The 26,207-nt window shown below is 36.6% G+C and overlaps 1 protein-coding gene across 1 annotated transcript in view; it reads right to left on the bottom strand.

Moving 5' to 3' along the window:
• Nucleotides 1-26,207, bottom strand: part of PTPRD (protein tyrosine phosphatase receptor type D) — a 1,472,813-nt gene that overhangs the window by 989,663 nt on the left and 456,943 nt on the right. The window contains exon 6 of the mRNA XM_058166456.1: nucleotides 15,162-15,205. The gene's annotated coding sequence lies outside the window, so the exon portion shown is untranslated. The remainder of the gene's footprint in view (nucleotides 1-15,161; nucleotides 15,206-26,207) is intronic.

The following is a 26,207-nucleotide window of genomic DNA, read 5'->3' as shown; positions in this document are numbered from 1 at the left end:
TCTAATCTTAGGTATTCTGGGGCTTAAATAGTTTTGTTAGATTTGTGACAGATTTGCAAGAGAAGATATATCTTCTAGTTCCAGGAACCAGAGAGGGTTTTACTGAAACTGTTCTCCAACAGTTGAGAGCAAAATGTATGTGATAAGGTTAATTGAACTGTTGGATAATTAACAGTGTTATCATGTCCTGGTACTGACAATATGTGAGAATTGATCATATGCTGCACAATGCTTCAGTGTCAGTGATGAGCACAATTGCTAGTTTTTCAACATGTACATGTATCTAACATCAAAGGTAATTACTAAAACACAGAGCTATGCAAATCTTTAAAAATAGTCTCTTTGGAGGTGCAAAGAAGCATGGATGAAGCAAGCATTTTTGAGCAGTTGACGCAACTATGACTCTTTTAGGTTGCATAAAGAACAATTTGCTTCACTTTAACACTCTAGGTTCTATCATATCGTAAGATCTAAAATGGACAGCTAACATCAAAAACATCATTAAAAAAGGACAGCAAAGAATGTTCTTTCTGCACCAACTCAGTAAGCTCAAACTGCCCAAGGAGCTGCTGATTCAGTTCTACAGAGGAATTATTGAGTCTGTCATTTGCACCTCTATAACTGTCTGGTTCGGTTCTGCAACCCAACAAGAAAAACACAGACTTCAGAGGATAATTAGAACTGCAGAAAAAATAATTGCTACCAACCTGCCTTCCATTGAGGACCTGTATACTGCACGAATCAAGAAGAGGGCCGTGAAAATATTTACAGACTCCTCGCATCCTGGACATAAACTGTTTCAACTCCTACCCTCAAAACGACGCTATAGAGCACTGCACACCAGAACAACTAGACACAAGAACAGTTTTTTCCCGAAGGCCATCACTCTGCTAAACAAATAATTCCATCAACACTGTCAAACTATTTACTGAATCTGCACTACTATTAATCTTCTCATAGTTCCCATCACCAATCTCTTTCCATTTATGACTGTATGACTATAACTTGTTGCTGGCAATCCTTATGATTTATATTGATATATTGACCATCAATTGTGTTGTAAATGTTGTACCTTGATGAACGTATCTTTTCTTTTATGTACACTGAAAGCATATGCACCAAGACAAATTCCTTGTGTGTCCAATCACACTTGGCCAATAAAAATTCTATTCTATTCTATTCTATTCTTTTGGTCCACCAAAGTAAAATCTGGCTGCTTCAATGATTTACAGAGAGATGGGTCGTGAATACTCCGATGTAATGCGAAACACCTGCTTCAAATAGAGTTCCAAACCTGGGTTAAATCTGACATCCAGATCATTCATATTCAATAATTTAAATTACAATTTAGAACCTTCAGGAGATACTTTTGTTTGATATAGTAAGTCATGACAGTCACTGTTCTCTTGAAAGTAATTGTTTCTCTAAGATAAATACGATCATACAACATTTGGATTCAAAGATATTATCCAGATTTGATGGTTGGTAAAATGCTGGTTTCTGGAGACTTCTTGATTGCCTTAGGAAAATGTTCACCGTTGGCTATTTCTGACAGTGATAATGAAATGCAAGGTGGAAAGGTATGACCAATGGGCTGTGATTTCTGTTTATAGATTTAGGATAGGAGGGTGCTCACGCTAGAAAAGTGTTGACATCAATGAGTTTATTATAAAAATGAGCAACAGGGAAAATTCAAAGGAAAGAAATTTCTGGAAGGTTGAGGGGTTCCCTGATGGTGACAATACAATGTAGAATTGCTGATAGAATGTTTGCTTTAGTTCTCGTTGCTTTTCATGAAGATGAAATTATAATACAATTATATAAGCAGTTGGTTATCAGTTGTCTTATAGAATGTCCAATTCAAATTTCTCATACATAGAGAATATATGGTAAAGTAAGTGTGTCTATTGGTTTACCATATAATTTAAGTTAGTGTTATCCACTACATGTGAATGTATTATAGGAGAGATATAGCCTTACTAAATCCTTTATTACTTTGGTGGAGACATTCTTCATAACAATATTGATATTATCAGCCTTTGTGTAATTTGTAATCTGTACTGTTGGTTGGAATGTAAAAACATGTTGAGGGGGAAAATATCCCTATTCTGTATCCCCATTGCCTAGGTATCCTGTTATTATGAAAATATATACTAACAACAGCCAGAAAAAGAAGAAAGCTACCTTGGTTAAAACAGCCGGCCAAAAAAGAGGACTCTGAACTTAAAGTGAACCCCAGGTATCAAAGGAAACATAAGAACCAGGGGCAAATCCTGTTGCTCCTGGTTTGCTCATGCGCGTACAGAAGTGTCCAGGTGGGTGGGTGGAGTCTCCTGCCACTGCCACTACCAATTCGCCAGATCCGGTGCAAACCCATCACTGATAAGAACCATCCATTTATGACTTCATTCCCAGAGCCATTTCAGAGTAATTTCAGAGCCATTTGTGTCACATCTAAATAGAGATACTGAAGGAATACATCCCATGGTTTAGAAATGGACCCAAAATAAAGCTCTTTCCTATCAATGCAATAAAGAAATAACCCAAGCAGAGTTTCCCCCAGAAGAAACATATCACATTTGGGAAGGTCTTAGGCAATATATATGTTATTCCATTTTTCTGGACTTCTAAAACATTTGTTTGGGATCATTTTCCATGATGATGATTCCATGATCCTTTTCCTGTAATAAGAGTTAGTGCTGCATGCTTCAAAATGAATGTACTTCATCTTAAAGTCAAATGAGCCCTACAATCTGCATTTGTTTTACCTGTTCGTTTTCCTATCTCTTAATATCTGCAATATTAAACATAACAGAAAAAAAACAGAGATCAAATGCAAAACAAAAAACAAACTCTTTAGCTCTAGTCATTTTTAGTAGGTATATCTACCTTTGTTTTTTGGTTTTTTTAATTTTTTTTTCTCTGATGTTCTATTAGGACAAATTTTGGTAATACAGAATCAACTGAATTCATAGATCTCTGATGTAAGAAGAGAAATAAATTTTCAAAAGTCTTTAGTTTCCAGGCTCCAGAGCCATATAACTAAGAGAATTTTCCTTGGAAGGTAGGAAAACACCAGGAAAACTGATGTGTGGACAGAATTTGTGCTTCCTTCTCTTTGCACAAGCCAGGACAGCAAATTGTCTTGATCTTCAAGGAATTGTTTGGAGGGAAAAACTTTTTCAGTATCCACCCAGCAAGCTTCTGAAGAAGGTATTTGATCTTATTACTTATTACTCTCTGGCTCTGGCTCTGGCTCTGTTTCTCTCTCTCTCAGTTAATTTGCCATCAGCTTCATTATTTAATTCATTTTTAAATTTATGATTAAAATATATATTTAGCTCTTCTGCAAGTCAAGTGAAAAAAAAAAGGATGAATAAAATGACCATTTATTATTCAATACAGAATAAAGAGCTGTGAACGTGTGCATGTAAGGATTAGCAGAAATGGCTTTTAAAGACCATCATATAAATGGAGAATGAAATTAAGGAGACCATTTCAGCAATAAAATAAAATAAACAAAGCAGAATAGTGTATTTTTTTTTCTAAGATAACTTCAAAATAAAATTTCGGTGAAAATTAGACTTGGAGAAATGTGGACATCAGTAACTGTGGAAGAAAGAAGCAATAGGGTGATAATTGGAAAGAAGAGCAAAACTATTTGCTTCCTTTATCAACAATAAAATATGAATGAACAATATTGCCTGATTTACTGATGTATCAAAAATGCATCATCCTTTATTAGGCAGTAAAGGATAAATATTCTCTAGAATGGAACAGAAGAGAATAGAAATAGGCATTTATTTTCTAAGAAATTTAATCTGTTCAAATTTTTGGATATTTACTTAACATTTTTATTTGATGGGCTACATAATTTAGTGGTTCTGTTCCAATAATGCTGGTGCATCAATCTCGAAGTTAAGAAGCTGAGAAATATAATAAATTATGAAGCCAATGCCGGATTAAAAAAAAACATTTTAAAATGTTAATTGAATCACATGGAACGTCTATATGCTGCTATTCATTCCTGAAGTTTATGTAGATCGTTTCATAGTATTTTCTTTCAGAATCATAATCATAATTTTGGGGAAACTACACTTTCTGTGGGTTCCAGTCGTTTAGTGATTGCTTTGTTTAGTGACCCTTCAGAGTTATGAAAAAAGCAACTTTGTGACCAATTTTCTCATTTATAACCCTTCAGTATTAGTATTTATTGGATTTTTATACTGCCCTTCTCCCAGAGGACTAAGGGCGGTTCACAGCCACAATAAAACAATGACAATATACAGATAAAAACAATGGTTAAAAAACTTATTATATGTTTGGCCGAATTTAAAACATTTATAGCATTAAAAACCCCATAAAATTTGTATCAAATATAAATATTAAAGTTTAAAACTATTTAAAATTTAAAATTCCTAAGCCAGTCCTGCGCGAATAAACAAATACGTCTTCAGCTCGCGGCGAAAGGTCCGAAGGTCAGGCAGTTGACGCAGTCCAGGGGGAAGTTCGTTCCAGAGGGTAGGAGACCCCACAGAGAAGGACCTTTCCCTGGGGGCCACCAGCCGACATTGCTTGGTGGACGGCACCCTGAGAAGTCCCTCTCTGTGTGAGCGTACGGGTCGGTGGGAGGCGTTCGGTAGCAGTAGGCGGTCCCGTAAGTACCCTGGCCCTAAGCCATGGAGCGCTTTAAAGGTAGTAACCAAAACCTTAAAGTGCACCCGAGAGACCACAGGCAGCCAGTGCAGCCTGCGCAGGAGTGGTGTTACATGGGAGCCATGTGCGGCTCCCTTTATCACCCGCGCAGCTGCATTCTGAACTAACTGAGCCTCCGGGTGCTCTTCAAGGGGAGCCCCATGTAGAGAGCATTGCAATAATCCAAGCGAGAGGTAACAAAAGCATGTGTGACCGTGCATAGGGCATCCCAGTCAAGGAAGGGGCGCAACTGGCGGATCAGGCGAACCTGATAAAAAGCTCTCCTGGAGACGGCCGTCAAGTGATCTTCAAATGACAACCGTCCATCCAGGAGAACGCCCAAGTTGCGCACCCTTTCCATCGGGGCCAATGATTCGCCCCGAACAGTCAGCTGCAGCTGCAGCTGACTGTACCGGGCTGCCGGCATCCACAGCCACTTCATCTTGGAGGGATTGAGCTTGAGCCTGTTTCTCCCCATCCAGACCCGTACGGCTTCCAGGCACTGGGACAGTACTTCGATAGCTTCATTGGGGTGGCCTGGGGTGGAAAAGTACAGCTGCGTATCGTCAGCGTACAGTTGGTATTTCACCCAAAAGCCACTGATGATCTCATCCAGCGGCTTCATATAGATATTGAACAGGAGAGGTGAGAGAATCGACCTCTGCGGCACCCCACAAGTGAGGCGCCTCGCGGTCGATCTCTGCCCTCCTGTCAACACCGTCTGCGACCGGTCAGAGAGATAGGAGGAGAACCACCAATAAACGGTGCCTCCCACTCCCAAACTCCCAAACCGGTGCAGCAGGATACCATGGTCGATGGTATCAAAAGCCGCTGAGAGGTATAATAGGACCAGGGCAGAGGAGCAACCCCTGTCCCTCCAGAGATCATCCACCAACGCGACCAAAGCCGTCTCCGTACTATATCCGGGCCGGAAGCCAGATTGGAACGGGTCTAGATATACAGCTTCATCCAGGTATTGGGGTAGTTGACATGCCACCACACTCTCTACAACCTTTGCCACAAAGCGAAGGTTTGAGACCGGACGATAATTAAAGGTAAAGGTAAAGGTAAAGGTTCCCCTCGCATGTACGTGCTAGTCGTTGCCGACTCTAGGGGATGGTGCTCATCTCCGTTTCGAAGGCAAAGAGCCAGCGCTGTCCGAAGACATCTCCGTGGTCATGTGGCCGGCATGACTCAACGCCAAAGGCGTACGGAACTCTGTTACCTTCCCACCAAAGGTGGTCCCTATTTTTTCTACTTGCATTTTTATGTGCTTTCGAAACTGCTAGGTTGGCAGAAGCTGGGACAAGTAACGGGAGCTCACCCCATTACATGGCAGCAGTAGGGATTCGAACCACTGAACTGCCGACCTTTCGATTGACATGCTCAACGCCCTAGCCCCTGAGCCACCGTGTCCCTTTACAGAACCCTTGCAGTTCTATAAAGCAGAGAAAAGCTGAAGTGGGATGATAAGCACAAGCATGGTTTCACTTAGTGACTGATTCATTTAATGACCAACTTGCCAATTACAATTTGTGGTCATTCAAAGAGGGCCCCTATAAATGATTGGTTTTTCTAAATCATCCCAGTGGAAAATACTTCTGTTAAATCTCACTGAGAATTAAAAAAAAAAAAAGCCTATGGAAAGAATGAAGTTTTTGTGGGCCATTGACAACAAAGATTTCTATACACAAGACAAGAAGGCATTAGGTTTCTGTCAGTGTATAAGAGTTCATGAACTGGAATAGACATGACAACAGATCAGCCAATGGAGACTGTTTGGTAACGTTTTGGGGTGAGGTGTCATCTGTACGCTGACAATACGCAACTGTACATTTCCACCCCAAACCACCCCAGTAAAGCCGTCAAAGTGATGTCCCGGTGCCTGGAGGCCGTATGGGTCTGGATGGGGAAAAACAGGCTCCAGCTCAACCCAGCCAAGACCGAGTGGCTGTGGATGCCGGCATCCCAGTATAATCAGCTGAGGCCATCACTGACTGTGGGGGGCGAATCTTTGGCCCCCACGGAGAAGGTTCGTAATCTAGGCGTCCTTCTGTATGCACGGCTGTCATTAGAAGAACATATGACAGCCATCACCAGAGGAGCTTTTTATCAGGTACGCCTGATACGCCAGTTACGTCCCTTCTTGGACCGGGATTCCCTATGCACAGTCACTCATGCCCTTGTCACTTCCCGCTGGATTACTGCAATGCTCTCTACATGGGGCTCCCCTTGAAGAGTACCCGGAGGCTCCGGCTGGTCCAGAATGCAGCCGCGTGGGTGATTGAGGGAGCAACTCCAAGCTCCCATATAACACCTATCCTGTGCAGGCTGCACTGGCTGCTGGTTGCCTTCCGGGTGCAATTCAAGGTGTTGGTTCTCACCTTTAAAGCGCTCCATGGCTTAGGACCGAGTTACTTATGGGACCGCCTCCTGCTACCGGTGGCCTCCCATAAACCAGTGCGCTCCCACAGAGAGGGTCTCCTCAGGGTGCCGTCAGCCAGACAATGTCGACTGGCGACTCCCAGGGGGACGGCCTTCTCTGTGGGGGCTCCAGCCCTCTGGAACGAGCTACCCCCAGGGATACGCCAACTCTCTGACCTCCGGGCCTTCCAGCGTGAGTTGAAAACACTTTTATTCCATCGTGCAGTATTGGCCTAATAGTTTTAATGGGGATTTTAATAGTTTTTAGTATATTCAGCCTATCTTATTCTTTTACATGTGTTTTTAATTTTTGTATTTATTGTTCTTAGTTGGCTGTAAACCGCCCTGAGTCCTTTGGGAGAAGGGCGGTATAGAAATTGAATAAACATAAACATAAACAAACTCAGACTGTTCGGAGCCTGGGCATGGCTTAGTTTGACCATTATGTATAAAAGAGTTGGTTTGACTTTGCGTTATTGTTTCGGTGATCATACTGCTTCTGTGCTTCTGTGATTTCTGGTTCTGGCTTCCGCTGTATGGGTAGTGCACATGCATCATGCTTTATATTACAGTATATAAAAAAGTTTTTTATAAATGAATCCTGATGAATTCTTTACTTGTGTGCTGGTTGGATTGCTGCAAACTCTTAACAGTTTCTGCTGGCTTAAGAGCCTTCTCAGTGACAGATGAAGGCTGACAACATTTCTGTTCCTTTTATGTCCACTGTACTATTGTTTGGAAGTGTCATAGGATCCACTTGTAAAATACAGTAAAGTTGCCGAGCCGGAAATTTTAGCATAACTTTCTTTAGAAAAAGGCGGGTGGAAATATTTAAAATATTCTAAACTGGGAGAACACCTGGAAAATCACAGCTTGATTTAGGATAGCTGTTCCAGTAGAAGAGTACATGCTTAATTAAACACATTTTTTTAAAAATAATTCTGCTGTGGCTGATAAAACTCATTCGGTAAGCTTATATTTTAGAGAGAAAAAGCAACCATGTCTTTTACAAAGTTATACACTTAAGGTAAATGTTGCCTTCAGCTCCTGTACAAACTCAGTATATAAATCCTAGGAAATAATATGATTAATAACTAGCAGAATGCAAATGAAGAGCTTCCTTCCTCTACTGTTGTTTCTCATATCTAATTCTGCACTATATCCCAAGAATCATTTATGGAAAAACAGTATCTTTTTTGAAGCTCCATAAATGTGAAAGGGTTACAGGTAGTCCTCAATTTATGACCATAAGGGACCAGAATTTCTGTCGCTAAGTAAAGTGGTAGTTAAGTAAGCTACTCCTGATTTTATGATTTTTTTTTGCCATGTTTGTTAAAAGGAAGTTACTTATTTATTAAGTGAATTATGAGGTTGTAAAGTCAATTCTGTTCCCCCCATTGATTTTGCTTTTTGGAAACTGGCTGGGAAAGTCGTAAATGGTGATCACATGACCCAGGGCCACTGCAACCACTGTACCTGCCAAATACCCAAATTTTGATAACATAATCATGGGGATGCTGTTACGGTCAGCAATATGAGGTCTTGTTGCAAGCCACTTTTTTCAACGCTGTTGTAACTTTGAATGGTTGTTAACTGAATGGTTGCAAGTTGAGGACTTATAGATGTTTTATGTTTCTTTATTGGCTTGCTAAATTCAGGATCCTCTGACTCCATAAAACACAAATAAATGGTACAGTTCTGGCTAGTATAAAGAGGTGGTTTCAGGTATTATGACCACAATTGAGTCCAAAATTCCAATTGCTAAGCAAAATATTTGTTAAGTGAGTTTTACCTCATGTTACGACCTTTCTTGCCACAGTTGCAGAGGTGGTATTCAGCAGGTTATGACCAGTTGTGGAGAACTGGTAGCAGAAATTTTGAGTACTTCAGAGAACTGGTAAATACCACCTCTGACTGGCCCCGCCCCCATCTATTCTCTGCCTCCCGACTCCCAGCTGATCGGGAGGGAATGGGGATTTTGCAGTAAACTTTCCCCTGGAGTGGGGAGGGAATGGAGATTTTATAGTATCCTTTCCCTGCCACACCCACCAAGCCACGCCCACCAAGCCATGCCACACCCACCAAGCCACACCCACAGAACCGGAAGTAAAACATTTGAATCCCACCACTGCACAGTTGGTAAGTGCCGTTGTTAAGTTAGTAACACAATTGTTAAGTGAATATGACTTCCCCATGGTCTTTGCTTGTCAGAAGGTCACAAAAGATGATCATGGACACGGCAGCTATCATACATATGAACTAATTGCCATACATCCAAATTTTGGCCACGTAACCATGGGAATGCTGCAAAGGTCGTAAGTGAAATAGGGTCATAAGCAGTGGTGGGATTCAACCAGTTCGCACCCCTTCGGGAGAACCGGTTGTTAACTTCCTGAGCAGCTTGGCAAACTGGTTGTTTGAAGAAATCATTAGGGCAGAGAACCGGTTGTTAAATTACTTGAATCCCACCACTGGTCATAAGTCACCTTTTTCAGTGCTGTTACTTTGAATGGTCACTAAACAAATTGTAAATCAAGGACCTTTTCTGATTATCAGATTTTATTAAAAGGTATACTGTATATACTGTGTCAGTTTAGCCACTCTGAAGGCTACCAAATTCCTTTTGATTTTCACTAATCAAATGCAGTATCATTAATGCAGTTCTCCCACAATGTGCCTTCTTTTCTGTCATTTTCTCCTATTTACACTTTTTCACAATTTGAAGGATAAAATTTTAAATCAGAGAAATTACCAATGTAACTAAAGTTTCTGGGCAACGTAGATCAAATTGTATTTTTTTTAAAAAACACCACCCTTTCCTAAGTAGACAACTGATTATTTTTAACTTGGCTGCTCTCACTCTTTGCCAGTGATTTTTCTCCTGCAATTTGCACAGCAGAGAGAAGTGGATAGACATAATGCGGTTTGACCTTCTGCTTTTCCCCATAGCTACCCATTAAAGAAGGAAGCCTTCAAGGTATAAGTTGCTAGGTAGGAGCTTCAATTTAAAAAATGAGGCTTGATACACACATGGTAAACCAGTAAAAAATATGACATTCAGACACTTTCTCTGAAGCTCTTCAGAGCTCAAGGAGATTGATCAGCTATCCATTCAGCATTTGCTATTAATTCAGTGATATTTAAAAGGCAGTGACCAGGGTATGGAGTGGAGTAGAGTGGATGGATGGATACTTGCTATTTCTAGATAATATTTGTCCTAACAAAGGCCTGCATCATGGTACCTGCTCCTATTGGCTTCTTGTTTCTTTTTTTCCTTCTCCTGAAGGTCTCTTCCGCATCTGTAGTTGAAAGGCTTGACATGGTCTTCTTATGGAAACAGCTTCCTCTCTTTCTCCCATGTGCTTTTTCCAATGTTGCCCCCATCCTAAGCCTCTAGCTTGCCTCTGTTGGCCATTTCACAATTCCCAGCATCCATGTGGCTGTAGAAATCATATGGGCTATGACTATTGTTACCCCCATTCAGGAATTGCCTCAGTGTCCAGGGAGATTCCCAGTCTTCCTGTTCATGGTTTTCCCAAAGGTGCTTTTTCAAAAAGTAACTGGACTTCCTTTGTTTTTCCTTGGAGACGTTTTGCTTCTTAGTCAAGAAGTTTCTTCAGAACTGAAGAAGTCTTTTGGATGAGAAGAAAAAAAAAGCCTTTTTGCCTTTTGAAAAATCACCTTTGGGTCAACTACCTCAGTGCTTCCTATCTCACACAGCCTTCAGTTAATAAAAAATATTGGGGGTTTTTTTATTTTTAGGGGGAAAACCCCTTTCCAATCTATTATATATTACTGCAATTACTTGCTAGGGTCAACCTGAAGTTCTAAATTGGGCTGACTTCTACTTGCAACTCTGCACAAACTGTACATTCTTACCAATTTTCCTTTATCTTTCAAACGGCAATGGAATTTTGGGCTCAAAATCTTTTAAAAAGTAAACGTTAGAGAAAGTTGCAAATAAAAATAAATGTAATCCTTCTATTGTATGATTTAATTATTAGAGTTACATGGTAATCCAACTGACCAAGTGACTTGATGAGTTATAACTGAATATATGCAAAGGTTGAAAGCATTGGAGTTACAGTGTGTTGTTCATCGTCTCCAGAAAACCTGAGAATGTGAATGAGTGAAGGGCAGAGTATTCTTTCTTATAAATGCAAGCTATCAATCTGCAAAAAACCTTTGAGGTTGATTCAGAAGATTGATTTATAACATTGAGCTTGATTCAGAAGTTTACAGATAAAAGTGTTCTTCCGCAGAATTATCCCCTATATAGGAGATAGACGAAAACAATAGTTGGTGGTTTTCTCCTTAGAGGTTCCTTGATTAGGATACTGTTTTCTGCTTGTTTGTCTGGTGTTAATCCCTGCTTATCTGAGGGTTGGCGGCTGGAGAAAATGTGTCTCGTTTTTTTGTTTTTTCTTTCTTAGCTTGTTTATTGTCTCCTTTGAATGTGTGTTGATATGGTTTATTTCTAAGCATCTATTATGATCTGTGTTCCCTAGTGTGTATAGATTATAAAGAAAAATTATAACAAGATAGGGTATGATGTGTATATCCCCAATAATCATTCCCATAAATCTGTCAGGGGTGAAAAACTCTTTTCCCCTTTCCCACAGCCTAGAAATGTTTGCCCCTGTAGCACATGCTACTAAAATGATACTTTTAGTTAGATCTTGTTTCATGGAACTCTTTCTAAGGATTATCATGCTTTGAAATGACCTTATCATGTAGAAATGTGACACTACGATTTTATATGTTCTAGCTTTAAACGTTAAAAAGTTGAATGTGATATATATTAATATTCTTCACTGGATATTTTTCTTTTTCACTTCATTGTTATCATTGTTCTTTCTAGTTGTCATTTTTTTTTTTAATCTGTAAAGTTATCCTATAAAATAATAAGCCTTAAAAATGCCTTAAAAGTTTATTGTTACAAGATAAAGGCAAGTATTGGATACATGAAAAGGCATTGGTGATTGGATTGTTTTTATTTTTTTATGGTTGGATTTTAACTATGCATCATTATGTATATTGAAAAACAAAATTATGTTTTAACATCACTATTATTATTTTTTGCTTGCTATCTTGATCATCATTCATTGACAGAAAATCAAAATGTAACGCTTATACAGATCAGAGCTTAAATATATATACATGGATATATGCAAACAATCGAAACTAAATGATTTATGTTAGTTACAACTGACCTCACATGCAGCCTGCAGCTATTTGTATGCATCTGTGAAACCAAACCAAATCTATTTCAAATCTAACACTTGTTTCAGTTGATTTTTCAAGAAATCATTCTCTCCTACCTACAAATTAAAAAGATCAAATCTTGCCTCCATAACTATTATCTAGAATTGATCTTGATTAATCCATTAAGCATTATTTCACATTCCCAACTGTTTTTTTAAAAAAAATTAAGTTTGTCTGTCAGTTTCATAGAGATCTCTATCCAACAAGAGTTAGCATAACTAATTACTGTTAAAAATAATGTAATAAGTTATTCAAGACTAATTTAAAGCACACAACCTTGAGTAGAACATAGAAATGATCGGTTTTTTCCTCTGATCAGTGTCAAAGGAGACCACACTTAAAACTTATCAAGTAAAACTGTAATGTTTTAAAACAAGATTTAAAACAATGCTGAGTTATATATTAGTAAATGCATTATTTGAAAAATTGGAGCTAAATTGGTAATTATGTTTTCTATTAAGTTTTCCTTTCTTTGAAGAATACTAATGGAATATACATGAACTTATCAAACACGTCCCTTTTTTCTGATATACAAAATTATAATTACATTTAGTTTTGTGGAAAGTTGTTTCCTGAAATAAATTTATTGAGGATATTAGAATGAGACAAATATAAAAGGTTTAATTTCCAAAAGCTATTAAAAACACACCTTAGTGAAATGTGTGTTTGAAGTTCAAATGAAAGACTATATCTGAATATACTAATCCTCAGGAGAATTCATGACACCTGTCATGCACTGTAAAGGTTTATAAATGTTTTCTTTTGCAAAGTCAACTACAAACATCATAAGACTTTCTGTAAATATATCTTCTAGCCTCTTTGTTTGAGTAGACATATTGGATTTCCCATATTATAGTTATAAACCAGAGAAGATTATTTTAGATTCTTTTAAAAATATTTGATTAATAGACTTCCACTTTTGCCCTGGGATCAAGTTTCAATCATTGTTTTAAGTGTTTGAAAATATTTGAATTGCGAATGCCAGAATGGCAATAAAAGTTTTTTCCATGTGCATTATTTTTACACACAGAGATACATACATACATACATACATACATACATATATATATAAATATATATATATACACACACACACACACACACATACATACACACATACAACATTTTGGCAATAAGGACATAATCTCACATGGCACAAAGGAACTGAGTATAAACCCAATACAATATACATAAATTATTTGCTTCTCATAAAAATGGTACTAAAATGTATGTAGCAGTATTGCTATAAACATTAAAATAATAAGAGTTTTTTTAAATGCATGAAAGGATTGTATTATAACCTACAGAGCTGTGGAATTTCAAGGTTTAGTTGAATGTATACATTATTAACTATGAAAGGCATTCTGCAATACAAATTTTATAACTTTGCTTTTTCATGATCTGAAGGAACCTAGGGGTTTGTATGTGCGCATGGGTGAATGAATTGAAAAGAGGCTTTTATTGTGTGTCCCCAATTCTTTGCTCTTCTCTCTCTCTCTCTCTCTCTCTGTGTGTGTGTGTGTGTGTGTGTGTGTGTGTGTGATGTTGCAGCATAAGAAAAACTGACCTACTTCTTCATCTCTATAACATGTACTCTGGAGGCTTAAAGCCTAGAAGAAATCTGCCATCTACAATTTAAAATGTATATGAACTGGCTGCTGTAATTTCTGATATGCTCAGTGATGAAATCTTTAACTACTTCACAGACATCGAATCTAAGTCCCAGCAAAAGTTATGGAAAACCTAAATTCTGACTTGCTGTGTTTATTCTGTTGACATATATATATTTCATTCATAATTAAATTTAAATCATATAAACACATTACTAAAAGAGGTGAGAACAATACATAGAAATATTTTAAAAAATCACATAGCCATAAGGGATACACAGAAATATACAAATGATTATAGGTCTTTAAAGTAGGGCAGGGCACGGAAGGAAACAGATAACAGAAATACTTAGTTCTATTTTATTAAGAGAGGCAATCTCTCTCTCTCTCTCTCTCTCTCTCCCTCTCTCACTCCCTCTCTCCCTCTCCCACTCCCTCTCTCCCTCTCTCACTCCCTCTCTCCTTCTCCCTCTCCCTCTCTCTGAATCTTGAAAGCCTTCTCGCATTTCACTTCCCTTCTTTTTATACTAAAGAAGTTAAGGTGTGGCAATCTTTGGTTTCTTTCTCATGTTTTCTTATTTTCCCAAATTTCTAAATTCACATTTTACTAATGGCCATCGCATATATGTGACAAGTTCTACTGTGAATGAACAACAACAACAAAAAACAACTAGTAACATCTTTCATTTTGTACATTAACCTCTGGTAATTGTTGACAATATGATCACAATTCCTCTCTAAAGATCTTAGAGACTGTGCCCATGAACAATTACTCCTTAGTAGATCATATAGGGGCGGAAAATCTATTCCTGCTATCCTACTCCTGCCCGTCCCCCCTCCTCTTCTTTTAACAAGTGATAATCATACCCACAAAGTATATTGAATGTTATGTGAACTATAATTTTTATATACCTTTAATATCTCCTATATAAACTCTAGCTCTTATTTTGTTTTAATTGATACAACCAGTAATTGAATCCCATAATCTATGAAGTATTATATTTCATGAGCTGACTTTATTTCCTAAATAACTTAGTTCAATATACAAGATCAATGTTTAAGAATAATGTATCCAACTGTGATCCATTTTTTCTAGACTAAGGCTGGATCACAATAATGAGGGATATATGTACAGTTGATATAAGTATACAGAAATAAGTGACTTACTCTTTTCCAAGGCACATCCTGTTGTTGTGTCTCAGGACAGAGGGCTGAAAGAAGAAACAAAAATATTTATTTTGTTTTGTTTTAATATCACTATGGATTTATTTATTGAAAGTATAAACACTATCCCTTTGAAATGAAATGAAATATTTATAACTTGGAAATTTCCAAAACATTCTAATACATACATTTTTCAACCAACACTGTTGAAAGATGTTTGATATTAAAATGGACATATTAATAGGGATTCTCCCTTTTCTTTTTTTCTGGTCTTATCCTTCAGAAATAATGCACATATTCTGGCCGGCATGTGGAATTTCAGATTTTTTTTGGGTAGAATTAACAAACAATGAGATTTTGTAACTTTGTGTTATGCATTCAAACATTGTCCATGCACTCATATATAGTAAGATACAAGATACATTTCATGTTTCTTTTAAAAACATGTTTACATGATTACACTAGAACGTAATACCAATATGTGATACAAAAGCAGATGAGAGAAATAATTGACTTTCTCTTTGAACATTAAGCTCTTAGAAGATTCTGGACTGGATTTGGACAAAGTGAACAGCACCTAACCAATCAATTATGATTTTCCTGGAATTAAAACCAGATACAGGTAGAAAACAATAGTAGTCTCCAAATCATATGACTGGAACCACGGAGCATTTTATACATCTACTTGCAACAGTGATATGATTTCTAGATTCTTAAGATGATAGGTTGAGGTCAATTTAAGATGCAGTAGCTTTAAGCTCCTTTAGTTTGTGCAAAAGATTCTAAGATGGTCTAATACCTATGTCAGTAAGAGATGATCAAGAAAGGAAGGAAATAGAAGATGATCCTGCCAAGAGTCTATGGAGATTCTCAATCATACAGGTCATGGTTGTCCCAAAGGTGCTTTTTCAAAAGGCAACTGGACTTCCTTGTTTTCTTTGAAGATGTTTCACTTCTCCTCCATGAAAGTTCTTCAGCTCCAACTATATAGTGGGGAACAGAAAGATTTACATTCCTTGTAGGCAGCTGGTCATTTGCATCCTTTTAGAGAGTTGTTGAGGCCACTCGGAGGTTTGTCTGTGTTCTCAGGTCACCTGAGTAATGCAAATGTCTGTGGAGCCTTCTTGGAACTGCTGAAAAGACTATGTTGTGGAGCTGTGTTTGCTGCAGGATGTTTTCTGCCCATCTTCAAAGAAAAACAAGGAAGTCCAGTTGCTTCTTGAAAAGCAGCTTTCGTACAACCACGATCTGGATAACTGAGAATCTCCATAGACATTTAGACATGCACTTTAGGATGAACACTCTTCCAATGATGTGGGAATATGAATGGGTTTCTAGAAAAACCCACAGGAACCATTTGCACTTCAGTTTGAGAGACAGACAACACAGACTCATCCACAACAGCCTGTGTCTGTGTTCAACAATGAAGGGACACAGGGCAGAAAACATCCTGTGGAAAGCACAGCTCTGCAACACAGTCCTTTCAGCAGTTCCAAGAAGGCATGCATTTGCACTATTCCAGTGACCCTGAAGACACAGACAAACCTCCAAATGGGCTTAATGACTCTCAAAAAATGCAAATGACCGCAAGGAATATAAATATAAATATAAATCCTTCCATTCCCCACCATCCAGTCACAGCTAAAGAAGCTTCTTGGATGAAAAGCAAAACATCTTCAAAGAAAAACAAGGAAGTCCGGTTGCCTTTTGAAAAAGCACCTTTGGGATGATCCTGCCAAGACTTCTGGATGACACATTCTCTGGATCACATGATCCATCAAAACCAACTCAGTGAAGTTGGATAAGGTAATTTGTTGGGATGGAAAAGAAAAACATTTGATATAGGCAGAAAATACAACAGAGCAAGTATGGTACAAAGACTGTTGGTGGCTAATCTTTACTAGTATATGGCCTATCATTTTTAAATGTTTTAAGTCACCCTTTTTATGTTTTATGGCTTGGATGATGGTAGAGTTTTTTTTTTAAAAAAAAGGTCAATTCAGAAAACTGTCTTTGCAGTTCACCTTTAAGTATACTGCCATGATCTTGTCACTCATCAACGTGTCAAAATGTCTCTTGCTATTTGTTAAAATCAATATCTATGCAGAATTTATCTGAAATATATTACATATGCTGCATATATTTTGTTACTCTGCTTCAAGATTAAAAATGGGGTGATCGTTCTAGAAAATTAGTTTCCCACATTCCTTTTAAATTAAATCATCTCAAATATTAGCTGAAAGACTAGAGGGTATTATTAAAGTGAAATAGACCATGCAGAATAGAGGAATTGGGAAGAAAAGAAAGTTAGAAATGGTGCACAGACATGCCCACAGGGATATATTAATATAATATTTATCATCAACTATAATAGTAAAATGCAACCATGATGTAACTTTTAATGTTGACTTTTCCCCTAAATCTACAATATAGTAGTTGGGCAATAGTTATATTATATAGTTATATAATAGTTGGACTGTAAATGATGGAAAACATAGTACTAGGTTTCCAAATGTTACTAGTACATAGACAAACCTCATTGTTATCAGATAAATAGCAAACCACTTCTGAAACCACTTGCCAAGAAAACTGCAGGAGTTCCTCATGATATTCCGAGTTTGCTGGGAAGACAAATCAGTTCACTTTTTGCTAGTGTCTCTTCATGGAGTTTGGAAAAGTTTTGTTCCTTCTTTTAAAAGAACCAAACTGACTTTGTAGATAACCATGAGCTTTCTATGTAGTCATCTATGTAGATAACTCATGGGCATGTGAAGTTATAGTTTGAAGGCTACACTCACATTAGATCCCAAGGAAACTAACCTGGGCAATTGCTTCTATTTTACGTATGCATGAAAATTTATACAATCTTGGTTGGACCGAAAGAAAATGTCTGGCACAGCCTTCCAGTGAGGATCCCAAGTGGAGCTTCCCATTCCAAAACTAACATCTTACTCACTCTATATTAACCACTCTGACTCTGGCTTTAGAAAGTTCCAACCTATCTGATTGGCAAGATACTTGGAAAATAAGTGAACAAAAACATCTTCCTATTGCTATGTCTTTCTGATTTCATACATTGAATCCAAAAATACATTCTTGAAATAGGGTTGACATGGAAACTAAATGAATTTTTCATTACTCACAGATACCCATAGCAAGCATACCCATAAAAAGCATAGCAGTACATACTTTCATTATTCTGCGTTATGATCCAAAATATTGCTCCCTCCCTAACCCACAGAGGATCAACACGTGTAGGAGAAATGTCCCTTTACCCCAATCTCAAATTGGGGTAAGGCTTCAATGCTTCAGCTAATATTTATTTTCCTAATATGATTTGGACTTGGGTGTATAATCTACTAATCCTTCAGAATGATTAGTGATCACAGACCTTCCTATAAGTCCTTCATGTTCACTAATCTTCCCAAAGTTTCTACCCAGGATTGGCTATGAATGACAACATGCTGATGATATCAAAATATTTAACACCACCAACAATACAGATACCCTTCAAAAAGACCTTGACTTTGTGTCAGAATGGTCAAAAACTTGGCAACTCCAAATCTCAACCAGTGAATGCTCAGTCTTACACATTGGAAAAAAGAATCTAAACGCTAAATACAAGCTCGATCGACATGTAAGCCGCCCTGAGTCTTCGGAGAAGGGTGGGATATAAATGTAAATAAAAAAAATTACTTACAGATGACTCCAACCCTGTTAAAGACCTTGGAGTTTTCATATCAAATGATCTAAGTGCCAAAGCCCACTGCAACTATATTGCAAAAAAGGCTTTAAGAGTTGTAAACCTAATCTTGCATAGCTTCTTCTCCAAAAACACTACACTACTAACCAGAGCATATAAAACATTTGCTAGACCAATTCTTGAATACAGCTTGTCTGTCTGGAACCTGTATGGAACCACATTTTAGACATCAATACAACTGAACATGTCCAGAAATATTTTACAAGAAGAGTTCTCCACTCCTCTGGAGAACTAAAATATTCTATGCCACCAGACTTGAAATCCTGGGTTTAGAAAACTTAGAACTCCGCCACCTTTGATATGACCTGAGTTTAACTCATAGAATCATCCATTACAATGCCCTTCCTGTTGAAGACTACTTCAGCTTCAATTGCAACAATACACGAGCACACAATAGATTTAAACTTAATGTTAACTGCTCCAATCTTGATTGCAGAAAATATGACTTCTGTAACAGAGTTGTTAATACTTGGAACACACTACATGACTCTGTGGTCTCTTCCCATAATCCCCAAAGCTTTAACCAAAAACTGTCTACTATTGACCTCACCCCATTCCTAAGAGGTCTGTAAGGGGCGTGCATAAGAGCACAAGCATGCCTACCATTCCTGTCCTATTGTTTCCTTTCATTATATCCAATTGATATAATTATTACATACTTATGCTTATATATATGCTTATATATTGTATAGTTATTTCATGCTTATGCTTATATATAATGTTGTGACAAATAAATAAAATAAAAATAAAATAAAATATAACATTAATAATTTTATAAGAAGGACTTCCCTCTGAACACAAGATCCAATCTCCTTTCTTAGTGTCCTCAAGTGGCATCTAGCATATGACTAGCTCTCCTCCCCTTGCTCTTGACTTTTCAGGAGATTCTCAAAATTGGGTACAACTTTGGTAAACTGAATAATTTTCTAGAATTGATTATAATTTTGCATTCTTCTGCTAATCTCTGGATGACCCACTAAGCTTCTAGGAACTTTCTATGATGCAAACATAGTTTTATAGGCCTTGATATTCCAATCTTGGCCATCATTGCTGTTAAGCACATGCTACCTTGGAGTCTAATCTCTGTATGTGTCTTCTTTTTACTCATCGTTTTACAAGCTGTCTGTTCATTATCCTTTCTTTAACCAAGCCCCAAATAATGAAGGCAACAGTTTTCTTTTCTTGCATGCACAGTACACTGTACAAATGGGCAAATCCTCTGGATACAACTCTACTCTCCTTATTTAACCTACAGACTGATCTCTAATTTGGCTGTAACATTCGGTATAGTTTTTCCCTGTATTTCAGTAAAGAGATGAAGTATGTGATCAAGCATCAACATTATTGTTATTGCTATATAGTCTCTTTTGAAGAATACTCAGCAAATATTCATAATTTGAGACATTCAAGTTTCATCTTAAAGCCTACGAAGTGTCTAAATACCATAATACACACACACACACAAACAGACACACACACACATATATCCTTATTCCTTTTATTTTATTTTATTTATTATTTATATATATATATATAATCATATATCCTTATTCCTTTTATTTATTTCATTATTATATCACTCAGACAGGTTATAGTCACTGTCATTAATTCTGTATTAATTTTGCAATTAGCCAACCCAACAAAAGACAACAATACAGATTTAGCATTGGCCCTGTAAAATTATATATCATTAAACAACTTTCCTATCTGCATTCCAAAAGTATAAGATTGATGTAGGCATTAAACAAACATAAATATAAACATTGTGTATATTAATTAGAAGCCAATATGAGTTAAGGCTCAGCTGTTCCTCTCAGGAGTCGTATGACTGAAGTATTGGAACTGAAGGGGAGGGAAAAAAACCTCCTATCAAAATTAAACCTCTCTCGAAAATACACTCAATTACTATCAAAGGGCTTAAAGTATTTAACCTTTAAAGTAAGAGTGTTTGCCTAGTATTGATTTATCAGGAATTACAAGCTAAGAAAGCATGCTATGTTTCAGTTTGTTGATTACCTTCAAGGATATTCTTCTTTACAAAGACCATCTAGCTAGGGAATACTTAATTCCTTGGAACAGCTTGTCAATTATAGGCAAATATACTGAGTTTTTTAAAAAACCCACCACCACCTCAAAAAAAAAAGGGGGGGGGAGGGAAGAGCAAGCAAAAGTTAAGTAGTCATTTGAATATCATATTTCTTTTGACATTGTTGAAGCTATAAAATGCCAAATTAAAAGTCCGCTTTGCACGTTTATGAATAAAAGACACCTACATGTTTCAATAATACTTTGTGCATTTCACCATACTTTGAAAAATTGAATTCTTAAAATTTGAAATGTCAAAGGGTAGATAAAAACACCAGCTTTGAAACATTATTTTGACCAACCTTCTTTAATCTATTGACCTGATCATTTTTGATGGCCAAAAAAACATACTGTCTTTCTATATAGCATGTCAAGTTTAATAAATATTGTCTTTATTTTAGTATGGATATACATTCCAAACATTTACCGTTAGTCAACTTATAATTGTCAAGTGCACATCTTAACTACTAAAGAAACTAAAAATGCAAAGTGAACACATACTAAGTACATTCATCTTAAGAGAGGACTTCAGAAAAGGCCTGGGGACATTGACTTTCTATCTCATCTAAAGATAGATGAGATAGAAAATCATGTCTATCTCATCTAAATTGGGTAAATCCTAAAACATTTTTTCTAATCCATACCTATGTGTTTCCTGCCATGCTTATTTCTTTCACTTTTCTCTCAACCTCCAATTACTTCTATCATTCTCCAATACCAAATTGTACTTCCAGGCTTTCTTATTTTCTTTCAAGTTTGCATGCTTCTCATTCCATGCAGAGAAGCAAACTGGATGACAGTTGAACTGTACCTCAACATTAGTGATAGGGCAAAGTGCCCTGAAGTATTAGGTAGCCTTTTTGAATCTGCTGTGTGGTCAAACCAAGATGACTAAATAGAACCAATAGTTTTATTGATTTAAATTGTAGTCCACTAATACAAACATGTTTAGAATATTAAAGGAAATAGAAAATTTTAGATATCCCAAGATAACTTTGTTAATATAGCAACAACATGCCAAATATGAATAAAATAATCTTTAACTAAAGTATTACTATGGTTATTCAAAACTTTTTGCTGTGGTGGTGGTTTTTCAGCCAATGCAATTTACCGCGGTTTAAAACCCCATTGATCGAAAACCATGTATGTTAATTTTCCAATGTTTTGCAACAGTAAATCTGGCAGCTAACAACAAAATTGGATTAATTTCTAACATAAATCATTGTAAAATCCCTGGGAAATACAACAATAAAGCCACAGTTGAATTAATTATTAAAGATTATTGTGTATTTTCCAACTCTTTTAAAAAGTACAAAAAGAATAAGTAAATGGACAGAGGTAGCAATACTTTTGTAATAATATGTCATATCAGCTAAATTAAAGGCTAACATGAAGCACAATAGAGGCAGTCCTCTACTTACGACCACAATTGAGCCCAAAATTTCTGTTGCTGACTGGGACATTTGTTAAGTGAATTATGCCTCATTTAACAATCTTTATTGCTATAGTTGTTAAGTGAATCACTGTGGTTTTTAAGTTAGTGACATAGTTGTTAAGTGAATCTGGATTCGTCATTGACTTTGCTTGTCAGGAGGTCACAAAAGATGATCACATGAGTCAAGGACACTGCAACCAGTGATGGGATTCAGCCAGTTCGCACCACTCCTAGAGAACCGGTTGTTAACTTTCTGAGCAATTCGGTGAATTGGTTTTGGAAGAAATAATTAAGGCAGAAAACCGGTTGTTAAATTATTTGAATCCCAACACTGACTGCAACCGTCAGAAATATGAGTCAGTTGCCAAGGGTCTGAATTTTGATCACATGACCATGGGATGCTGCAACAACTGTATGAAAACCGGTCATGTCACTTTTTTCAGGGCCATTGTAACTTCAAATGGTCACAAAACGTACTGTTGTATGTTGAGGACTACTTGTAGATTCTTGGGAGCCTTTTCTGAAGTCTTCATCATTATTAATTGAAATAATACATGATATATCAAAATTAACTTCAAGTACTGACACTATATTAAATTGATTCATTTCATGTTTACTTAGCTGTCTTAAGAATATAGAATGATGTTTGGGGAAAAAATCACCTGTAAACAGATTTATTAGAAGATACTTTGCTTCCATTTTAAGACTTTGAATGTTGTTATTCCTTTCAGTAATCTGTGTCAATACTACTATAAATAAATTTTATAAAAAGTTATATTTTGGTACTGCCCTTATCTCTTCTGCTCCATGAATGCTAATTACTACTTGTGTTGCTGATACCACTAATGGATTGTAGCTAAAATTATATTTACTTCCTGCAACAAATATTTAACAGGTTTTTCCTATCAACAATTTAAAAGATACTGAAAATGTAAAAGAGAGTGAAATTTTATTGGCTTGTCATAATAATTAAAAAGTTCACTTTCTAATTAAATTATATGAACATGGCCTTCTCAGATGGTTTTTAATCTAAAGAAGAAAAACGAAGTTCTAATCGGGCGCCACAAAGGCTACAACTTCAAGAGGCAAATTATAGCACCAAAGTAATTGCAAATAAAAAAAAAATCCTCAAAGCTCTTGAATCTCCATCCATGTATATGGAGATTTGGCCACCCAACTTCCATAACAGAATTATATTAGAATTATATATAGAATTCTAGAAGAATGACCCAAAGACCAGAGAGATGGAGAATGCTATGTTGAACATAGAGAGTCCTATATAGGCATAATGGTCTACCTTGAAGTGAACAGAGAATGAAACAAGTGAGTTGGTTTATAGACTAAATTCACTTTTAAAAATTGTGATGGTGGAGCACAGAATTTTTCATTATTGAAGACACCTCAAAGACAAGAGCTTGTCTTCAAAACATTATTACTATCACTAATTAGAAGAGGTAGGTCTCAGCCATGGTTCAAATGCAACAAAAAGAGATAAGCAAGCTTCTGAAAACTTTGTACCTGATGTATAGACTCTTTTAAGCATAACTCAAAGATAATAAGATGGCTTTACAAAGTTAATATTCTGTATTTTATTTTTCTGCTTGACTTAGTCTCCGCATATATAAAAGCACAATCTTCAAATTTAATTAGCAGTTTTTTACAATGTTTTATTATGCATCTTGAAGTTTGCTGCAAGTCACTACTGTAACCAAAGATAGCTAAGTTAACTTACAATGGCATTAGCATTGGAAATTAATACTGACTTAACTAATAACAACTTATAAAAGAATGACAATAAAACTCAGATCTGAGCAAATAAAAATTTATGTTAGTTCTGGCACCTTAATCTCATCCCAACTAGACAAAGGCACAATTTAACCATTTATTATTTATTTGTGGGGTCCTTGGTGCTCTCTGAGCTTGGTTGTTTTCTTGCAGATGTTTCATTACCCAACTAGATAACATCATCATTGCAAAAAGCACTCCCTTTCCAAACCCTCTTGCCTTCTAGCACTGATGATTCTCTTGGGTTCAATATTGAAACGTCTGCAAGACAACAATTAAACTCAGAGGGCACCAAGAACTCCATAGTTCGGTCCTGAGCTACACATATTTTCTTCTATTGGTATGGTTTATTTATTTAAAAAACATGTGTATAGCCACTCATCTTATATCAAACCTTGGGAAGCTCAATTATCCTTTTAAGATGAGGATCTTACTGTCTTTATATGGGTAGGAAAGTAGTCCTTATCTTTAATTTATTTATTGTTTCATATAAAAGTAATCCTGTCACCATAAGTCAAATGTTTCACTTTTGAAGAGCCAACTCCTCTGATAACGTTATCTCTATGAATCTACTAGATTTATTTTCTGCCATCTCTTCCAAGAGTTTTTATTTTCATTTTGTTTTCCTTCATGTATTCTATATCAACTTTCTAAAGACAGCACACATGGAATTTCAATTGTTTACCAAATGTAAGTTAAATGTGGATGACAGGCATTAATGATATAATTGTACTCTGACTGACTGCTCCTATTAGATCAACATCTATCTAAATATAAAGAGCTGGATAACCATTAAGATCAAATTATTCATACATTTATAGTGGGGTTTTTTAAAAAAACACAATGCTGGGAATGCTACAAGGACTGTCAAATATAATTACAATCAGTAAACGTACCATCACAATCTGATTACTCCAAGGGGCATTTCCTATCCACTTTTGAAGCATGTTGTAGAAGCAACACTAATTCTAGTTTTAATCCATGCTGCCGAGCAATTTGATTTCCATTACCACTACAATAGTAATTTTTGATATTGATGCTATTGATGATATTTTAGTCAACCTAAGATGTTTGTAGTCTGCTGTAGTCTAGGCAAGAGAAGTAACCATCAAGGAAACAATATAATGGGAGAGGTGAGTAATTAGCAGGAGCAGACAAATAATGAGACACAAGTTTTGGAATTGGTCAAACTCAAATTATTTTTGTTCACTATATAAAACAAAAAAAATAGGTATGTTAACCAAGTCAGTAGTTATTAATGACTCCTCTTGACTAATAGTTTCAAATGGAAGTCTAGAGGTGTTTGTTAAGTTGGTCAGAATCAAGATAAGCAACATAAAGTGGCTGACCTTGACTTGGTCAATTTGTTAGTGAATTGGGAAATGTCTTTATAGTTGTTGCAAAGGAATAAAATATGGAAAAGTTTCTATTTCTACAGAACTGCATGGATCTCTGAAAATGATACCTTCAAATCTTCCTAGAGAGACTTCTGTTTGGAAGTCATTGAAAAGGCTAAGGCTATCATTCTAAATCAGGGGTCTCCAATCCTGGCAACTTTGAGACTTGTGGACTTCAACTCCCAGAATTCAAAGCAAAACTGGCTGAGGAATTATGGGAGTTGAAGTCCACAAGTCTTAAAGTTGCCAAGATTGGAGACCCGTCTTAAATGATCCTATAAAATGGACCATTTTTTGGCCCACTGTCAAAAAGAAGGTCTCTACCACTGAGATGAACAACACCAAAACTTCTCATACTCCTTTTGAACTCAGCATCTCTTAGAGATGGCTTTCGATTTATGATTATCTGAATGAGTATAAAAGCAGTAAGTTATTAGAGAACATAAAACCAGATAAAGATTGTACTTTATCCTATGGACTTTGTAGCTCTACACGTGCAAAAAATCATGAGGCTCATGTTTTAAATGTTTTATTTTATTCTGTTCTTTCTTTCTTGAAGGGGTGCAAAGCAATTAATATACACA

Source organism: Ahaetulla prasina, chromosome 2, assembly GCF_028640845.1.
Source record: "Ahaetulla prasina isolate Xishuangbanna chromosome 2, ASM2864084v1, whole genome shotgun sequence".
Taxonomy (NCBI): domain Eukaryota; kingdom Metazoa; phylum Chordata; class Lepidosauria; order Squamata; family Colubridae; genus Ahaetulla; species Ahaetulla prasina.
Note: the sequence above shows the minus strand (reverse complement) of the source record. Positions and strands in the feature narration are given on the sequence as shown.